The following is a 17,532-nucleotide window of genomic DNA, read 5'->3' on the forward strand; positions in this document are numbered from 1 at the left end:
GAAAACCAAGGCGTAGGTGGGTGGACAATATTAAAATGGATCTTAGAGAGATAGGATGGGATGGTATAGATTGGATTGATCTGGCTCAGGATATGGCCCAGTGGAGGGCTCTTGTGAACACGGTAATGAACCTTCGGTTTCTATAAAATGCTGGGGAATTCTTGAGTAGCTGCAGAATTGGTGGCTCCTCCAGAAGGGCTCAGTTCCATGCGTAAGTAAGGTGTTCCTTCAGATGGGAGCCGCTTACCGGACACACTGCACACGAGGGCCCAAAACAATACTGAGTACTGAACACCCGGCTATTTCGAAGTCCAACATCCAAGTCCCTTGCTAACATTTCCCCTCGGAATATCTCTTTGAAGACTCGTATTAAAGGACAAAGGGGGGTGAAGCCGAGGTTTGCTCTTCCCTTCCATTTGTGGTGCACGGCATCCTTCAAGGAGACAATTTGGTAGCACACGAAAACATACTATAAACCTCAAAGTGAGAAAAATGTCTTTAATTCCAACCTACAGCACTTCAAGGCCCGGGACCTGCTTCTTGTAAACAGAACCGATACCTCCCGGTTCGGTTTGCTCCTCGCATTTCTTAAAACTTGTTCATAACAAGCAAAGAGCGAACATTCTAAACGAGTTCGATTCACTTCCGATATGAACCGAGAAAGATATCCGTCAAAAAGGCTGGTAGAAGCAACAATTAAGTCTGAGAGACTCATATGGCTGAAGTCCGCTGATGAAAATTTAAAGTCGCAACCCAAGCAATTCTGGAAATATATGGTCACCGTTAGGAAAATAAATTCTACTTCTCCCGAGCTTGAGGTTGATGGTAAAAATTTAATCGAACCTTTTGATATTGTTGATGAGTTTTCAAAGCATTCCCAGTGAGTATACAGGAGTCCTTGTCCTGTTGCCTTCCCCACCCATTCGTCATCTTCTGAATTTTTATCTTTAGCTCCAGTTTCTGATTCGGATAATTTTAAAGCTAATAAGCGCTCAAGACCAACTAAATCTGTTGAGTTCATGACATATCTGGCTTTATTATTGAGGGCTGTGTTGATATATGTGCCTGTTCTTAAACAAAATTTTAATATAGGCTTGCTTACTTACTTACTTATTCATGGCGCTGAGTCCTTCTTGATGAGCCGCCAATTCTGCAGCTACTCAAGAATTTCCCAGCATTTTATAGAACCAGAAGGCTCATCACCGTGTTCACAAGAGCCCTCCACTGGTCCCTATACTGAGCCAGACCTACCCAATCCACACCATCCCATTCTATCTCTCCAAGATCCATTCCAATATTGTCCACCCACCTACGCCTTGGTCTTCCCTGTGGTATCTTTCCTTCTGACTTCCCCACCAATATCCTATACGCATTCCTCGTCTCCCCCATTCGTGCTACATGACCTGCCCACCTCATTTTATATAGGCTTACCTGAGTAATATTTTCCTACCCTACGGAAGCAAGCAGCAATTGTTGCTGTTCTCAGAAAAGGCAACAATGCATCTGTGAGCAATTACCGACCAGCATACCTTCTCAATAATTTTCTAAATTATTTGAATTTGTTATTCGTTATCATGTTTCACACTATCGAAAGTTTAAAATTAGTCCTTATAAGCATCGCTTCTCTGAACCTAAATCTGCCACTACCAATTTGTAACTTATGTCGATTTTATTTCCCCTTGACTCGGGTCTCAGAGGCAAGCCGATGATCTAAGTGATATGTTCGATGTTGCCCGGGATTCCTTGCTTCTTCATAAGCTTAGTGCTTTGGCCCTTCCTGGTAGCTAGTGCTAACTGGTTTTGCAGTTACCTATCCAACCGGACATCTCAGGACCATGTTTCCGGTGTTCTTTCCTCATCTTCTGAAGTTCTCTCCGGTGCTCCTCAGGAATTTGACCCGGGCCCCTTGCTTTTCAACGTGTTTGATAAAGACATGTCATGCAGTTATCTACTTTTTGTTAACGATATCAAGACGTGCCAAGCCATTTAATCTCCTCAACATCAGCAGAACTAAAATTATATTTGATCTGTTTCATTCTGGTCCGTCACACTAACAACTACAAATATAAATCACTCCGTCCAATGTGACCTGTAAGTTTAAGTTTAAGTTTAAGTTTTTCATGTAGTAATAAACTTACAGGTCACATTGGACGGAGTGATTTATATTTGTAAAATTATATCCTTCTCCAGGAAAACCAGCTTACTGATCCATGATTATAAACTTTGCCAACCCTCCATAACCCGGACCAACATTATTAAAGCCTAAACTTAATTTCCATAACCACTTCAACCATATTTTTTCTCACTATATTAAGCTATTTGGTCTAGCTCGTAGCAACACCTTCACCTTCTCAACCCTTGAATAAATGCACAGATTATATGAGCATTAGTCTAGTTAGATCTAAGTTTGAATTTGCTTCCGTTGTCTGGAATTAAATTACATCAACTGATGACAAAAAGCTGGAACGCATTCATCAGAGGTTTCAGCTCTCTGTTCTAATCGTTTCTTTCTTTGACTGCATTAGTGCTGTTATCTTGCTTTGGAGGAGTTAAAAGTTGCACACTTTACATATGAGGAGGCGTCACCTCTATGCACTCTTTCTTACTCAAGTTTACATTGGTTATAAATTCTGCCCTCTTTTGGAATTTGTTGTCTTTGATTTCCTGCTCGGTATAGCAGAGACTTCGCATTGTTCTGCGTCTACTCTTCGTGTAAAAATTGTCCTTCTGCTAGATGTGCATCAGCTGCATATGTTGTTTGCAGGGACGTTGACATATTCGGAACCAAGAGTGTTCTCCTTAATTATATTTTATAGTCTGTTTCAAGTGTTATTATTATTATTATTATTATTATTATTATTATTATTATTATTATTAGTGGGGCNCACCGCTATCTTTGAGCCGATTGTCTAGATAATGTGGGTCCCTCAACGTCTCACAACCCTATGGGCTTTCGCGGCCTGGTACAGGGATGGCTTTACTTTTTTTTTATTACTACTACTATTATCATCATGAATATCATCGTCATCATTATCACTGGATCTGTTATATGATGGTTACTGTGCTGAACATGGCAATAACCCTTCCGATCTGCCAGTCTGCCCCAGCCGCTATCAACTTTCCGATTGTCGTGTGAATTTTCTCCCTACTTATGGATTATTTTTAAAAATGCGGTGCAGTGGAGAAATATTATGAAATTTAAAGGAAGTGTTAAATTGAGATCAGAATGTTTTTTATACACAGACCCGAGCCTTCTTCATGGCAAAAATACGGTTCTTGTCTTGGAGACAGCGTCACTTCTTAAAGGAAAACACACAATTTTCCCATTCTTAGAAAATTTTTACACAAAAAGAAAAGGACTTCCAATAGCATTACCCTTAAACTACTTCTTACAAACACAATTTCAATGCCAGTCCTCAGATATATCCAATAGAATTATGCTCCTACAGGTCAAATCTTTTGAAAAACATTTGCAGGTCTCAGTAACATGCTAATGCAAACAGCTCCTACCACACAGTTTCGCCTCCTGCCCTCGCGACTTCTCTAGCAGTTCAGCTGTGAATGTTGCTGCATGAGATCATTTTAAAATTCCTCCTCGACTCCCTCCGCCCCCTTACGTCCTCATGTTACCGTCAGTGTTCCAGAACGGAACTACCACTTTATATCCAGCCCTTTAATAGGACAAAGGGTAAAGGAGAGAGAAAAAAGGGGGGAAGGAAGAAAAAAGCCAACGAGGGAAACTTAGGAAAAACTTACTTCTTCTCCATTCTTTCCCCTTCTCCACACCAACTGTCCATCAGCGTTCTCCCTGAATTAAGTTCTGCTTGCGCTTCGTTTTTCATTTCTTTATTTTTGCAAATATATCATCTCATTGTAACGTTGTTACTAAGGATGCTGTCTGCTTCAGGGAAAGTGACGACGGATCTATGTATTACTCATCCATATAATGTAGTGTCACTACTGGGCTTTCAGACTTCTGGGAGACGATCCCTGAAATCCCTAACCCGGTTTAACATTGTCACACGTTAATTGACTATAGATGAGGTTTGGATTGATAACTGGATTTATCGGACAATTGTCAAGCACGTGACTATACTTGGCAGATCTGTCACACAGGAATTAGTGTCCTCAGTCACGTTGCTTAGCAGTAAGGGCTTTCGACGGCGAACGATCCCCTTCTTCGGGGCTCATATTCTTGTGGTTCGCGATTGTCTCACTCCATCCTCACACAATGAGCTCTGTTCCTCCAGCAGCTCCCGCGTTGAACTAACTTGTAGTTCATTTCAGTCTGCCCCAGTAAATTGCTACTGGTTCTCGTCAGCACAGTCTTCTTTGTATCAGGTCTCATCGGGATCAATGACCATATTTTTGTTCTTTCAAAACTTTTAGGAGTTCTGATATTCGGCCTCCTTTTCGACGAGAGGGGTGGTGATCGCTCCCACTATACTGGGAAGTGACTCTGTTGCCTCTCAGGCTCGCTGACTCACTCACTCACTCACTCACTCACTCATATACTTTCACTCTCTCATCCAAAATTTATTCATTACACAATTTCGACGAGGGCAACATAAAACAGCTTCCAATAATTCCTCCAGTTTTGCGTGTGTACGTTGCTTATCAATAGCTCTGGTTTTATTGCATGTTTACATAGCCATTTCCTAGTAATGGCTCTATCTCTGGATCGTTAGTCTGGTTTTCAGGCCTCAAGTCACAATATATAGTTCCGAAGAGATGGATTTTGAAAGAGTTTTATTTTGCTTAATAATAATAGTATGCATTTTTTTATGGAATACCTTTCACTCCACATTAAATCTCCCAGTAGCCAAAAATATATGTTTGAATAATTAAAATACAAAGCAACGAGATTGTTTTCCAATATGAAAACTTGTAGCAATATACGAGTTTCACTTTGTTTTTCGTATTTTATAGAATTGCTTTTATCGTATGAATGTAGAAATGATTCAGAACTTTTCTCCTCGCCAATCAGTGCGTATTTATTGTTACAGAAGCCCCTGACACCATCCCCGGCCCCCACACCTAACAACTGTAGCAATTACAAGCTGGACCAAATTCATCTCCTCCCTAGCTACACCGCCTATGTTTCTGCTGTATGTTATCTTCAAATGCAAGCCAATAATTTTTTCCCGGAAATAATAGGCCTATTGTTGATTCCATAATTTGTGCTCTATACTAAATATTATTACAATGATCGAAGTAAAGAGTGTGATGGGCGGGGCATATATCAGTCAGGAAGCTATGGGAAAAGCATACCCGAAAACAGTCAAGAAAGAGACAATTCTTAAAACATATATTGGAGAAACGTGTTAGTGTAGATCCGAACAAACTGGTATGAGTACGTGGACTGGATTCACCTGAGGCTATGGTTTTATTGTGAATAAGGCAATAGATTTCTGGATTCCATAAAATGCTGGAAAATAACTGACTGGCTCAGAAGCTACTAGCTGCTTGCGAAAAGCTCATCTGCATGGGGTTAGCTATACAGAATATTTCAAGTGCATGAAAATGCTCGTTTTCCGTTCGTTGATTGCATTATAAAACTGCTATCATTGGAATGAAGTTGGACATATAATCACTTTTTAGCAATGCATATGGACACATAATATTACTGTCGTATTAATATATATACAAAGCAAGTAAAAAAAAGTAACGCTATCCCTGTACCAGGCCGTGAAGGCCCATAGGGTTGTGAGACGTTGAGGGTCCCACATTATCTAGACAATCGGCACAAAGATGGCGGTAAGGTTGTCAGCCTTATGCGCCGGCCGCGCTTAACTCCCCAGGAAAATTATTTAATTAATTCCTGGTACTCATTTCTGTTAGAGGCTGAGTCGACCCCAGGGCCACAGTGCGGCTGGAAGGATTAGATCAACTGAAAAAATCCAATGACCTCATCGGGACTTGAACCGGCGACCTTCCGGCATAGCCCTTGAACCAACTACGCTACCGCGTGTCCCTTATACACATATACTGGGTGTTCCTAAAAGAATGGTGGGGTTTCAGATACGTATATATTTCGTATTTCTTGCCATGTACAATCATAACATGTGTCAATTGGAAGCTTAACTGTCCACATTTTATGTGCATCCATCTATGTGCCTCTATGTGCGCACCTTTCATTACCCGGCACACATAAATGCTATAGTCGAATTCCTGCCACACCCGCTGCAGAATTTCAGGTGTGATAGTTTCCACAGCACAATTGATTCTGTTTCGGAGATCCTGGAGCGATTGGGGCAATGGGGGTACATAAACCATGTCCTTCATGTACCCTACTTATGCAACAAGCTCTTTAATTTATGTTAAGTGTTTTAACATTTTATTCTCGATTTCTAATGGCAGTAGAATTCATTTTACGACAATTCATGTTCAAATACACAGGTAAAATAAGATCTAATAGTTCGTGACGATGACATATCAGTACAGTTACTGACTTTCTGCACATTAACCACCGTTCCGTTTTTTTTTTAATTTAAAACGATGTTTCCCTGTTTCCGGAGATAGGAACCACTTCTACAGATTGCAACCAAATGAGTAGGCCCTATACGTGAGGATGAGATATAGTACAGCTTCCGAAACGTCGTTTTAAATGAAAAAACTTGACTTCGGATATGTCCAAAAAGTTAATAATTGTACATATGTAAAATATTTCTTTACAGTGTTGGGTATGCCTTCTGACAATGGCCAGTACTGGCCGAAACGTGTAAAGGCTGCTTTCATATTCTCTTTTTGAAGTTGTTACAGTTGAGGGACCTCACTGCTCATTTGTTTATTAAGAAATGTAACTACTTCCGATGTCTCCGCAGAGAAAGCAAATTCTTTCTGAACTTGAACTAAAGGGAAAGGGACCAAACTAAATTTTAACCGTAACCTAGGAGATTGCGGGCCTGGTTATCATATGAGATGGATGTCTCCTTGTTTAGGTATCCTTTACTACTCGTAGATGTCAGCAGCTGCCACTGCAAGAACCTAAATATGGTACATGTATTATCTGTATTTACTATACAGCCATTTCTGCAAGCTTCAAGTCATTATTGCGCAGGTCAGAGTTCAATCCCGGGGCAATACAAGTGGGCTTTGTTGGGTAAAGAAATGCAACGAAGCAGGTTTTCTCCGAATACTTAAGTCTTCCCTTGTCAATTATCATCTCATCAACCTTCTATTCTCCAACCTATCGCCCACGGCTGCTACAATGGGCCCGTTTGTGACGTAAGCAGTAAGAGACTCAGTCTCACCCCACTGCAAGAAGAGTAAATTCAGTTCGTTTTTTATTCATTCACTTACACAACACACGAAAAGCCAGTTATAGTAAATAAAACTGATAGCAATTCTTTACTCAAAGGCCATTTATATAATGAGAACGAACAAAGGTGGGAAAAAACAAGAGAGAGAGAGAGAGACAAAATAAGGTAACTTAGACAATAGTAAATATTCAGTAAGTGCAATCACACCAGTTATCGTGCGACGAGAAAAAATATACATACATACATCCATATTGAATGCAATAAATATTTAATAAGAAGAAAGTTCTGCTACAAAATATGACAGAGAAAATCAGTTTTGGTTCCAAATGCGTCAACGTCCCCGAAAACAGCGTTAGCAGCTGAAGGGTATCTAGCAGAATGACTCTTTCTTCTTAAGGACCAGGCACTGAACAAACCAGATTCTTTGATATACCGGGCAGAAACTTGACGCCCAACAATTTCCAAGAGAGAAGGAAACCAAACTAAGCTTCTAAGGAAGAGCGCACCTCTTACGTAAGATGTACAAGTGTACTTTAACTCATGTGGGGAAATAAAAGAGTAACACAAAGGGTAGCAATAAATGATGATGATGATGATGATGATGATGATGATGATGATGATGATGATAAACGTCGGGTGTGATGAATGACATACGATTTTTAATACTGCCACCAGAAAGCAAATTGTTATTCCACAGGTTTACGCATGTATCCTGATTCCTGCACGACAGGGCTGAATTTCTGGTATGTACAAGTGACGTCTATCCCAGAAGAGTTCAGCTGAAAGTCTCTAAAAATATAATGCTGTACGGGAATAACTGAATGCAGCTAGTTGTCAAGACTACGAAATCTGAAAGTTAACAAATTCCTTAACTTTGTCACAAAAAGCTGAAACGCCCTGTCGTTGAAAATATTATCGTTTCTATATGTAATAATACAAATGCCGTCATGATTGCAACAATTTATTTGGTTGTAGTTCTTTGTCTTTTCTTCCTCTACACTACATGTTTCGGCCGTAACTGGCCATCATCAGGTGTATCTTTCACTACGTAGCTGTCACACTGCACACAGTCTAAAATCTAAAACATCAGCCTGTCAGTTTTGTTTTAAAATATTTCTTTGTTTTTGTTTCACGTAGTGAAAAATACACCTGATGATGGCCAATTACAGCCGAAACATGTAGTGTAGAGGAAGAAAAGACAAAGATCTACAACCAAATAAATTGTTGCATTCGCGACGACATTTGTATTATTACATATAGAAGTGTATACTGCAACAGGATGCTTAAATATAATATACATTATCGTTGCCTATACTCTTTCCATGAAATGAACTTGAAACAGAATGCGAGGCAACCAACAGTCTGACTGTCACAAAAAACACTCTCCTCAGTTTCTTGTTCTACCTTAATATTCTACGTAGGCCTGTTCTTAAAAACATACACCCATTTAATATTGTCGCTCAGTGCTTGAAGGATCTTATCTAGGCTCAGGGGTTTAGAGGTTGAGCTACCCACTCATAGTCTCGCCTAAGATATATAAAATGCTGAATTCTGTTAAAATATCGTCGAGTGGCTTCGCGGATTAAGAATACGGACCAACGAGCGCAGACGTCGTTTCCATTATGCTTTCCCATTATGTATTTAGAGAAAATCTGGAATGAAAAGGTTTTCCATGAAAATTATTGCCTTTTATTGCATGAATTTTTTAAAACTACGTACATAAGTCTACCATGGTGCGCTGAGACACTTAAAGGGCTAAAGAAACATAGAATGAATGGAAGAAGAGAAAGAGACAGAAAACGAAAGGTTAGCTAAGTATACGAGATATTCACCGTGGCACAGCTCAGGCGGTTAGTCGCTGGATTCCGACTGCGGAGGCCGGGTTCTGTCCTAGGTCAGATTATGTGGTATTTGTAGTGGACAAAGTGGTACTGAGGCAAGTTTCCTCTGAGTACTTTCGGTTTCCCCTGCCAGTTTTCATTCCACCCAGTACTCCATACTCATCTATCATCCGGAGCTAGTACAATAAGCTAATTAGGGACCGCGTACCAAGTGGACTCAGTCTCACCCCCACCAACAAAAAGAAAGAAAGACGCAGGAAACGGCTACAAACTGCGTGGCTGTGATTCGAAACCAAGCAGGAGTATAATTATATTTCTTCTCACCGCCGCGTCCAAACCGGCTCTGGAACCAACCAATCTTATTCTTTCAATGACTACCGAGAGTCCCTCACTAGGAATATAAAGCAGACGAGATGTCAAGCTATCCACTTACGTCCACCTACTGAAGAGGTTAAAATGTCGTGGATATATACCCCGTTTTCCCACAGGTTTCCATGGCACAGTTGACAAGGATAAATTGAACATACCGTGCAAATTTCTCAAATTTGAAACAGTGAACTGCTGGCAGTAGACTTTCACCGTAGCCACTAACTGGTGTCGTACACATTAGAAGTGACGGCCAATATATTAATTCCAGTTTCCTTCAAACCTCCATCGTTCGCAGAAAGTAACTCCCTTCATACCTTAGCGGAGCCGAGATAGCTCAGTCGGTAGAGCAACTGGCTACGGGATGGACGACTGAGGGGTCGGAGTTCGAGTCCCGGTAGGGTCAAGAATTTTCTCATTTCCACTTCGTCCAGACTGGCTCTGTGGTTCACCAGCCTCCTACTCAATGGGTACTCCTGGGGTAAAGCGACCGGGGTGTAAAAGCTGACCACTCACCTCCAGCTAGTGTCGAGGTCAAAAAAATATAGATCTATACATCCACTCCCCCAGACACTTTCATGGTCTAGTGCTTAATTAGTTAAGCGCAGGGACAACTTTACCTTTACCTCCAGCTTCTGAATAAGATATCCAGTTAAATAAATTTTTTAAATTCGATGCTGTCCAACATCTCATGTTACAATCTTAATATTCTCTTGGGGCTCCCACAGCGGAGCTACTGGAGAGTTGCATGTTCTGGTCCATAATGCAATGCAGTCGGCTGAAAGTCACCCGAAGTTCCGGAGAAACGTATCACCTCTATCTTCAGAACCGACGATAAACCAAGGAGGCTCAGCTTTCTGCCTACTTCGTGGCGATTTCTTGCTTGGCTTGTTCTCCGACCTGAAGATGTTCCTCGGAAACTTCGGTTGGCTTCAACGGACTTCGTGGTGATGTATACCACAAGACAGAAATCTTCAGGAGTTCATGCTTTACAGTAATAATATTCGTTATATACAAATTGAAATGTACTTCCTTTTCTTGTGAATTTCAGTTTAGAGTGAGAAATTATACTCGTGTAAGCTTAAGCTGGAGAAGGGGTGGGGGTTGTATATGGCAAGGTATTGTTGCAACTAGCTCCTATCGCGTGACACGCCTGATATGAACGAAGGAAGGGTTTGTTATCTTCAAACACTCTCTGAACACGAAACACCCCCACCAGAGACAAAGCCGCTGTGATGATACTCAACAAAGGGGACGGGAATTTGAACAGCATTATTACCTCGATTATAAGTGGTTCAGTACCGTAAGCTCCTGTCAATACTGGCTTTAAACCATCCAATCGAAACATTAATTCCTTCCTTTTTGTATCATATTCTACTCAACTTTAAATCATATTTCCATAACAAATTAACAATCTGAACTACGGGGTAGGTAGGTGAAAAGTGTTATAAATAATGTCACGTGATTGCCTTGAGACGCAGTTTGGATTGGTAATTGGATTTCTTGGATTCTTACAGATTGTAACTGCTATAGCGCTATCGCTAATACACACACAGTGCTATTACTAACAGCACGCGCCAAGTCTTCTCAGACTGCTATGTCTTCACTCCGCTGTTGGGTAACGTTTTCCAACAGTGGACGTTAACGTGCTCCCAGCCTCACGTCCTCTTGTGCTGGCGTCTATCGCACAACTAATTGGGCTTTGCTAGGCAACGGCTTAAAATAGGGGCTCCTCCGCCTCCCACGTCTCCACCAGGGGCTACTGTGGCGACCTCCAACGCGTCTGTCTCCCAACTGCTAACCGCAAGCACATGAATCTCGGCTGGCTTCTAACGAACATCAAAATTGTGTTACGACTAAGAGTCAGTCAGCCAGTCCTGTCTTCAAATCCCATCTTGGGTCCAAGACCAGATTTTTGGTACAGTCGGACAGCTGATGGTTTCTTTACATGGGGCGCCCTCCCTGACGAGAGGACGTGTATGTCGTTTACAATTGCAGCTGATCATCACCAGCGTAGTTATTCTCGGGTCCGAGTCCCGTGGGACTAATGACCATACTCGTATTTACCGTCTCAGATTTGATACTGTCCCAACCTGGAGGGTCAGGTCCAGTATTTATATCCCCTGGAAGAGGGTGGCCCAAAAATACCCCCCCCCCGGGTTCCATTTTCGTTGTCCTCTACGTCTCGCAGGGCTACGTTGGAGGTATTCGAACGCACCTCCAGACGGGTGACTGACTTAGCTCAAAGTCAAGTTCAAAGTTACATTGCGGCTGACTGTCAGTCAGTCAGTAAGACTTGATGTCGAGCCCCTCCTGGGGTTCATGACCAGATATTCATTAGTGTTTGACAGTTACGGCCTTGTTCTATGGGGCGTCCTCTCTGACGAGAGGACGGGTCTGTCTTTTATATATCCTGCTGGCCCTTTCCAGCGCAGTCTTTCTCGGGTCCGAGTCCCTTGGGATTCGTGACCAAATTTTACCTTATGTCTCAAATTTGAGACTTTCCTGACTGACTGACTGACTGACTAACTGACTGACTGACTAACTGACTGACTGACTAACTTAGCTATGTTTCGGCTCTCCAGATATAGTCTCTGCACGGATCCACAGAGAACACTGCTACCCACAATCTGTCTGCTGTTGCATGCATAATTGTTGCTACGCTGACGTAGCGTTTACGGTGCCGTAACCTAGTAACGGACATCTCCTCTGATTAAACTATTCCGGTTTTTAGCTGATATGGCCCCTTATATTTTACAAAGAGTGTTAAAGATTCTAAACTCGCCTCGCAAGCAGGTAGTTTTAATATTTCTCTAGAGATGATTTCAAAATGGAGGGAATTTAGAATTTAGTACGACGAAATAACGTATGTTACGAAATAGGGTAGAATTTTCCTATATTAACATTTTTGTGAAAAATATTCTATATAAAGTAAACATTCCTATCTTTGGTTTCTGCATCCTGTTATTTTTATTGCAAATGAAAATACTTTATGATACCATCAACATAACTATTTAACATTCGATATATTAATTCTCCACGACATATTTCCACACTGATTACTGGGTCGTTGATGAGTCAGTGGGCACAATAATTAAAACTATCAATTTATGAATTATTACACCTATATTCTATTGAACTCGGGCCCTAGTTCATACACTCACATTTTGGAGTGAAGTCAATTTGGGTAATTGCGTTAATTGGTACAATGTGCATGTACATGCAGGCAATAAAATTAATTAAATAGATGTATACACGTATGTAGATATAATTGTACATGTATATTTTCTTATATGTATGAACTTGCTACTTCAAATGGTTATGCCTACTGCCTTGGTTGAAATATTCGTACTAAATAACAAGAAAGAAGGCAGTAGATTGCCGTAGTCGCCGTGCGTTGACTTCATGACACCCGTTCGCAGTCGGATCGTCGTGTTCAGGCGTCAACTTTGGGAGCTTTTCCTGACTGCATGTGAGGTGACGTGTGCTTGTTGTATGTTCTGTCCTTCCGGCTGGTATTGCAGTGCTGTGTAACTGCATGTGAGACTCCACATACAGGATTCCTTGTTATGGGTTTGCTGTTATATATGACATTAAATTTTTTTTCGTTTTTACGTCGTCTTTGGCGTTTCTTATAGTGTTTTATGTCATAAGGTTATATCGTAGTGTAGCTGATATTCTGTTCTATATGACAAGGGACAGATTTTAATATAAGAGAAGCGTGAGGATCAGATATACTGAGGTATCTAAGCTTTTCGCCACCTGAAGATGACCCAGTAATCAGTTTCGAAACATGTAGTAGGAAATAAAACGCACTCAATGTTAAACAGTTTCATTCATGATATAACGAAATATTTCCATTTTTTTAAATTCTAATGAAGAAGAAAACGTATGAAATTTCCAGGCCACAACTAAAAAATTAAATAATGTATTCTGAGCTTGTATTACTGGGAATTACGAACACATATGATTCCCTAAACCGTACAGATCCTAATTATTTACATATGTTTGGTGGTAACCTCACTGTACAGAGTGAAATTCTTGAAATTAAATACGCCAACGCATCGCAAATGCTTTCCAGAACTTCCTATTCCTTCGTTGGCTGGTCTCAAAATTAGTTCCAATTTTGACACACACACAAATAGAATACAGTTTGCCTCAAATGCAACAATAAATGTTGTATATGACATTTGCGGTTTTTACGGAGGTGAAAATTTGCATCTTTTTCTTCCGGATTACGAAACTGCATAAGAGAACTTGGCGGTGGGGTAGCGTTCTTGCTTCACATTCGACTATCTAGGTCTCGGATCTCGCTCATCCAGCAATCGGCTGTACTGACTGGTGGTTCCGTATTTTTACCAATCCCGTCACGAGCCGGAATACCTCAGTAGGCATAGCGATTGGCTACGGGCTGGACGACTGAGGAGTGAGAATTCTAGTCCCGATATGGTCAAGAATTTTCAATTCTCCATGTCGTCCAGACCTGCTCTGGGTCTACCCAACCTTCAATCCAAAGTTTACCAGAGGCTCTTTCCCAATGGATAAAGCGGCCGGAGCGTGAAGCTGAACATTCACCTCCAGCTAATGCCGAAGTCAACAAAATTTGGAACTATACATCCACTTCCCCATACGCCTTCATGGTGTAGTGCTTAATTAGCTAAGCACAGGCACAACTTTAATTTTTTAACTCACCATGAATATTTAGTTGTATTCCTTGAAATTAGGCCAGTGTTACTTTCACATCCTTTCCTGTTCACTATTAACCAACCATCTAAATATTCCAAGCCATATACAAGCAGCTGCTGGCAGCGTCGTTAAATAAATCAATCATATAAAGTTACCCTGAAGATGGCAACAGTATGTCGTCAGTACCTGCTACCAGACTGCATGATGTTATATCCAAAAATCTAGCAAATGACATAGAAATGCCTATGCGATCTAAATTCCCAAAGTATCCAGTATATAAAAGAGAGACGAAACTTCTTCGGTATCTGGAACCTGTAATAGAGTGCAGCAGCAGCCGCAGAAAAGTCTAGTACTCAATGTGTGAGTAAGAGAGAGAGAGAGAAGGGGGGCTATAGAGGCGTGTGAAGGAGGGAATCGATTGAAAACAATAGAGCAAAAACGTGGAGGGGGTGAAAAAGCATAGGATGCTGCTGATACTCATGATGGGAGAATAGTATGTTAATGTCACAGCAGATGTACATTCACACTGCCTAATCACTTCATTCGTTCATCAATGGCTCTACAGCCCTTAGTTTGGCCCTGGCCTCTTATTCAGTTTCGTAATCTTTTTTATACAGGCGATAGGACTTCTTGGACGAGTTATCATCCAGACGCAAGGCCGCTACACAGGACAACACAAACACAGAATAAAAGCACACGCAAACACCTACGCCTTCGAGTCCGATTCGAACCCAAGACCCCAGCGAGCGAGCAAAGACAGTTCATGCCTTAGACCACGTGGTCAACGTGATCGGCCCCTAATCACTTTTTTCCTTGTCTTTACAGCCCCAGTGGGCCTAGGCGTACCTCCATGAACTTCTCCGTTCACTGCGGGCCTAATCACTCAGTTGCACAAATTATAAGCGTAGGAAAGTTAATTAAATGGTCACAATATTATCTAGTTAAATGAACTTAATAGTAACATTTATTCTGTAACATGTACGACTATAGTCAGAGTTAGTGTTGGTAGTTTTATTTCCATATTCAGAAGAGATCGCCACTGACCCCTATCCTGAGCCAGAATAATCCAGTAAACATCTTCATATCCTGTTTAAGACACTTGACTTTTCTGATAATCGGACATTCGTTCAGCCATGAATTCTCCTGTTCATTAAGCCCTCATTTTTAGGAAGACATAAGTAAATTGATTACGTAAAAATAATTTTTGCTACAATTTTTTCCCCCTTGGCACTACAGCCCCAGTGGGGCAGTGGGGTTCGATTCCCCCGGCGCTACCATATTTTCTGAGAAGTAGTGGGTCTCGAACGGGGTCCTCTCAGCTCCGTGAGGATAACTGAGGAGCTATTTCAAGGAAATAGCGGCTCCGATCTAGAATACTCAAATTAACGGCCGTGGGGATTCGTTGTGCTGACCACGCGACACCCTCTATCCTCTAAATTTGGCACTAACTTCGCCGACAAGCGACGGTCTCTCGATCGGTAGACGTGTAGTTCGCTTGCGGACTAACACCACGGAGTTTCACTTCACCTTAAAATTAGAGGACTGTTATACAGATCTTCATAAAATCTGCTACCATGGAGCCTTACTAAAATTAGTCTACATGTTCCAATTATGGACAAAAACGGGAAATTTACGTTAAGGCCTCTAAATTAAAAGCGAATATTAAAAGTCATAATTCACTAATTTATAATATGAGGGCTACCGTTCCAGGATTGTTACTCTTGAGAATATTTGATAATTCTTTATTTTGTAAATAATAGGCCTGATATTATTATTAGAGGTGAGAAGTATATTTCAATCGATATATACACCACTACGTCATTGCCTTTTCTCTCAAAATAATGTAATGGGATATACATCTGAAACATGCAACATAGCATCTGTATCCTATGAAAGTTAAAAAATCATTTTGCTTCTGCTGTTGTCTTCCCTTTCGCCTCACAGCATTTCATTCGATTAGTATCCACTAATGCAGCCCAGTGAGACACGAAATTTTATTGAAGCTTCTTTTTTGGTTGGGACTACAGCCCCAGTGGGCCTAGGCCTACCCCCATGAACTTCTCCGTTCACTTCGGTTTAATGAAGATTACAGATGTAAATTCGGAAACCCAGTGCACTAAATACAGGACAGTAAATTGGACAACATGAAATATATTTCGAAACTATAGCTCTTTAATGTCTCTTGTTATATTTAACAAATAACTGTTTCGGAAAACGTCACTCAGAAAAGAGATTATGTCAGACCAGCCCTATGAGTTCGTATTCAATTCGCAACCAAGTCTCTCAAAACATAATAATGAAGTTATAAGCTCACTCTCAATGTTAAGTAGAACCTGACACGGTTTTGTACTGCGTGTCCAGAGAAACGCTGTACACGTACATTTGTTTTACCAGAAAGTGTTCATGAACAAAATTATTGAAGCGTAATTTAATGAAATAATTTCAATAGCCTCCAGCTTTTCAATAATTTTCAACTCACAGTTCACTAATCTTCTTATATTGTCTCAAGTTACAGGATACATCTACCTAGTTTCATAACACGACTCTTATAAATTCTCCGGGGAATTAGGCATATATTTGTGTTGGTTTCAGCAGTTCCCTATAGATGGCTCCATAACGTCTTATGTAAAGAATAAATTTTGTTACGAAAATAAGTTCGCACCATGAATCAAAGGCATTTATATGTGTTCGAAATGGCGCTAGGGCCTACAATTTGCTGGACAATATCAGGCAATCTTTCAGTTGTGCTGCATCAGACCGAGGTCTACTAATGTAGCAAAAGCAACAGTGCAAATTGAAGTTTCGAATAACGCTGTCTGCAGTTCCGTACCCCCCCCCCCCCNCCCCCCCCACTGGGTTTCGTGCTCATAACTTCGATATATTGTTCCTATTACTGCAGTGCTGATAGACCTAATTAACAGCGGACATTCCACACCGCAAAACTTCACACAATTTGGATAATTTCTTTCTACTATAAAACTGCCCGGAACTCTGTGGTACACTTATTTACGTAATTTAATATATGCTTCGACACTTCATACAAATCAACAAAATCGGAAGTTCCGTAGAGCAAGCGCAACCAGAAGCTCAAATAATAATTTGTATTTCAGAATCTGCAGCATGTAGCACACAAAACAACATTCAGAAACATAACAATCTATACTAATATTAAACGATATGGACACAGAAAAACGCGTTTAATTAACAAGATGAAGGCTCTCACTACATCGAGTCAACATTTCTGTAAATTTCGGCGTGTAATTACTAGCTGCTAAACCCAAAAACCGGAAGGTCACGGTAGCCGAGCGGTCTAAGGCATGTACTGTCTTCGCTCGCTTGGAAACAGGGATCGTGGGTTCGAATCCCACTCAGGGCAC

Source organism: Cryptotermes secundus, unplaced genomic scaffold (genome assembly GCF_002891405.2).
Source record: "Cryptotermes secundus unplaced genomic scaffold, Csec_1.0 scaffold385, whole genome shotgun sequence".
NCBI lineage: Eukaryota > Metazoa > Arthropoda > Insecta > Blattodea > Kalotermitidae > Cryptotermes > Cryptotermes secundus.